Here is a 4,241-nt window from a genome sequence, read left to right on the forward strand (position 1 = left end):
TTGTCAAGCTCATCTTTTGAAAAAGTTCGCATTTAAGTCTATGACAGTGAAAAAATACTGTTTGATCATTCTGTTTAATACTCAGCCTTAAGCTACATGTGCAGTTCAGAAGGATATAGAAGGCCAGATTCCAGCTTGCAGCCAGTTCCTTAGATGTGATCTACATCATCTCCTCGTGTTTTTAGTTCTTTTATCTATGAAATTTCGGTAAGAGAACAAAATTCACAACATAAGCAGCACAAAGGAAAACAAATAACTAGTTGTAAGAACATGTAACTCCATAATTGTGGAACAACAGCACAGAACAGGTAAAACCCACACCCGTTATATTAAAATTCTAAATCACTCACAGGTTTTAATTAATTTCCCGAATGTAAAGCTAACTAAATCTAGCTTTGAGATCGTTATATTGGGAGGCAAACTAGAAAAATTTTACTAAATTCAACCTGACTCTAGTAACTCAGCTTTATTGCAATCTCTACTGATTTCCTGACAGATTATCATGTGGTCTCCAGACATTTCTGCTTTATAAATCAAATGGGCATAAAAAGTTCTAATTCACGCATCAATGGTTTTGGAAAAGTGTAATTTAGCAATCTGCTCTTTTATTGGTATAAAGTAAACACACACATTTTGCATCTTGTTAGGTTATTTTAAAAATAATCTGAAATTCATGTAGTATAACTGTTGACATAACATCAGTGCCAAGAGAGATAAGTCAAACTTCACAGCATAGTGTGTGCCTGAGTAGTGTTTTTAGAAAAGCAATGAGGCTGTATGCTATATCAGCAGTTATAAAACATTTAAAAACATATAATACGTTTTGTTTGACCAAACTGCTCTGTACATACTGTACGAATCCACGACAGAAGATATATATTAAAATCTGAAAAAAAATGTACTTGCTGCTATGTTATAAATAGAATATTAACAATTGCTTAAACAGTACATGAAATGCAACTCAAAGTTGCAACTCTGTCATAAACACAGAAGAAAAAAAAAAGGAAAAAATAATGAATTCACTAAACTTGACCAAGGAAAAGAAATAATATCAGACAGGAATGTAAATTAACATCCAAATGTTAAAATCAGCTGAGTAAACCTTTTTAAATACAATTCTAAAGATGTGATTTCCACTGTCACAATAACTTCTCAGTTTATAACAGGAAGATAGAGAGATGTTTTACCTAAGAATCAAGGAAATCCTCAGCCTGCCAGCTTTCCATTTATCTTATTTGCAGATTTGTAGTTTTTGGTGTATAAGTTCTACTCTCTCCCTAGTTCTGAGAAACTGCTGGAGGTGGTTTGAGTCCCACCCAGTTGCTAAGCAACAAATGATCTCTATTGTGTGAACCTTATGTCTCCTCCTGCTAAGACTGAACACGAAATTTGGGCAGAAGTTCTTTACAGGGGTAAAATGTGACTAAAACCAAGGCAACTCACTAAAGCTTTTATATAAAGATTCATTCTCTGGGAAACTCTTAAAATTTCTTGCATGCTAACTTTTAGTAAAACACAATCTTTTAGTTTTAAGTTATCCACAAGTGAGTAGAAGGACTAAAGAGAGAGAGATTCTGCTTTCTGTTCTCAGTTACCGACATGCCTGGATTCTGCGGGGCAACTCCCCCGCAAGCCAGTCACCGCCGAGCTGCTGTTCCCCGGGCTGCTCCGTGCGCCGTGCAGCTCCCGGGGATGCCCGCAGAAGTCTGGCTGGCTCTGCAGAAGTAGCTGTCGGCGTTGCCTCTGTCGCTGAGGTGCCTCTGCCGCCGAGGTGCCCCTGCCGCCTTTTGCCGTGGCTGCCAGCGCCGCCTCCCCCACGGCCGAGCCGGCGCAGCGGCAGCCCCAGCGCGCAGCCCCCAGCCCTGGAGCGCGGCCTCAGCACCCGCACGCCGGACTCTGGTTTGAGTAATCCTAAAGAGAATTTTTATGCTTTTATGTGTACCCGAGACACTCTAACGGGAGGAAATTCTCCCGGACTCTCACCTCTGGCTTTTAACAGTTACTAACAAACGTATGGCCGCTTCTCCACACACACACAAGCACGGTACCGTTAACAATACAGTGAGCTCACAACAACGTTGGACACACAACACAATTAACACGAGAGTTAACAAAAATACGGAAAGGCAGTTCTCTAGCCTGCCTCTCCTGTCAACGAGAAGTGGCACTTTTTCGGTGTTGCTCGTTGTGCTAATATAGCATCTTCTAATGCAAGGCACAATAGCTGCTACTTTCTTTCATATGTACCGTACCTGGTTCTGCTTTTTATTTTTTTTTTTTTTTCCGAAAACAGCGTCTGTTGCCATGGCAGCGATCCACAGTGGCTTTCTTCCGGGTTGCATGGTGGCTTCAGGCGCCAGCGATGCAGCGCCATCTAGGGACGCGGAGGCTCCCAGCAGTGTCGGTCCAGTTGACACATGCGCAGTAGCAGGCACAGTGAGGAGCGACACTGCCGACTGCGCAGCCGCAAGAGAGAGCGGTGCCGCGGGCTCGGCTCCAGCTTCATTCTCCGCCGCTAGTGATGTTCCTGCAGCCCCTACACATCCTGCTGCTACATGCACGGCGCTAAACGGAGGTGATCCCGCTGCTCCTAAGGGTCCTAGCATTCGCAACTTCCACGTGGGGAGCCAGATGCTGAGCAGTCCCGAAAGCCCTCGTTTTCTAGACAGGAGCTCAACTCCAACAGATCACAGCACAGACCTAAAGTGCCTTTGACCCCGAGCGGACAGAACCCCGTTCTTCTTGTCCGCACTTGTCTTCCCATGGAATGGAGAGCCGAAAAAAACCTCTCCAGAGCAGGGCCAGAACTGACAGGTTTACGGCAGAGGCGCAGAAATTGCCCTGTCATTGCCTCCAGGATGATATGCTTGCTCCAGGATCCTTCCCTCAGGGAGCTTTTGTCGGATTGTTTGGTCAATTTTAGGTCAATTTCTATGGCTTTCAGCAATGTCAGCTTCCAGTGGTGAGAAGTCATGAGAGTAGTCCCCAGAATCAGGTGATGCCCCTTGGTAACAAGACTTTGTGTTTAAGTGGCAAATGTTTTTATTCACCTCCTGGCTTCTGCAGAAGTCTCCTGTTTTTCAAGACTCCTAGACTCCTAGAGCAGTTGGTGTTGGAAGGAAGGGACCTGAAAGCTCATCTGCTTCCAACCACCCCTCTGCCACGGGCAGGGACACCTTCCGCTCGACCAGCTTGCTCCAAGCCGCGTCCAACCTGGCCCTGAACACTTGCAGGGATGGGGCAGCCACAGCTTCTCTGGACAACCTGTGCCAGGGCCCCACCACTCTCCCCGGGAAGGCTTTCTTTCCCATATGCCATCTAAGCCTGCCCTCTGCCAGCGCCAAGCCATTGCCCCTTGGTCTGTCGCTCCAGTCCCTTGGAAACAGTCTCTCTTAGCCAAAGCCTTCTTGGTCCTCCCTGTTGTGTTGCAAAATTTGCAAGCTGATGTTGTGCCAGGTGGCACCAGCCAAGCCCTGAGCCAGGTGCAGGACCTTGCACTTAAGGTCTGAGGTCACTGGGGCTGTTGAGCCTGGAGGAGACTGAGGTCAGATCTCCTGGGGGGCTGCAACTTCCTGCCAAGGGGCAGCGACCATTTCTGCTCTGTGGGACCAGGGACAGGAGCCGAGGGAACGGCCGGAGCTGTGTCAGCGGAGGCTTAGGTTGGACATTAGGAAAAGGTGCTTTCCCCGGAGGGTGGTCGGGCACTGGAACGGGCTGCCCAGGGCAGTGGTCACGGCCCCAAGGCTGCCAGAGCTCAAGGAGCGTTTGGACAACGCTCTCAGGCACACTGAATCCGAAAAATCGGTCCAAGAAACTGCTCAGAGAATTTTTATCTTTAAGCAGCAAGGTATTTGTTTATTCAACGTTGGGAGCAAGCCAGCTCGCGCTGGACAAACTTGCTCAAAGGCTTCACACAAAATCAGCATTTTTATACAGTCTTCAGATGTGATTAAGTGCATATTCAAGTGATTACAACATCTATCAATACATATTAAAAATAGGTGGAGTATAGGCGGAGCTTGGGGAGGTGCTTCTCTTGGCTCCCCATTTCGGAGGGTAGTTCCCATCTTCCTCCATGGGGCAGGGGGCTTCAACTCATCTTCCTCAGCTTGACCCTTCTTCTTTTCCATTGTTCTTGACCCGCTCACTGAAGCTTGGAAAAAACCCTGGCTCCAGGCCTATTTCTCCTATTTAAATGTCTACCTGATCCTGTTGTATTTCTAATTTATCACCTCTAGGCC

The 4,241-nt window shown here is 46.6% G+C and overlaps 1 long non-coding RNA gene across 1 annotated transcript; it reads right to left on the bottom strand.

Moving 5' to 3' along the window:
* Window positions 1-585: 585 nt before the first annotated feature.
* On the bottom strand, window positions 586-2,607 carry LOC120325324. Its single transcript, XR_005567254.1, has 2 exons — window positions 2,253-2,607; window positions 586-1,911 (listed from the first exon to the last, which is right to left on the bottom strand). It is a non-coding gene; the product is annotated as an uncharacterized LOC120325324 (long non-coding RNA).
* Window positions 2,608-4,241: the final 1,634 nt, after the last annotated feature.

Source organism: Pipra filicauda, unplaced genomic scaffold, assembly GCF_003945595.2.
Source record: "Pipra filicauda isolate LSUMZ 115617 unplaced genomic scaffold, ASM394559v2 scaffold937_size48969_pilon, whole genome shotgun sequence".
Classification (NCBI taxonomy): Eukaryota; Metazoa; Chordata; class Aves; order Passeriformes; family Pipridae; genus Pipra; species Pipra filicauda.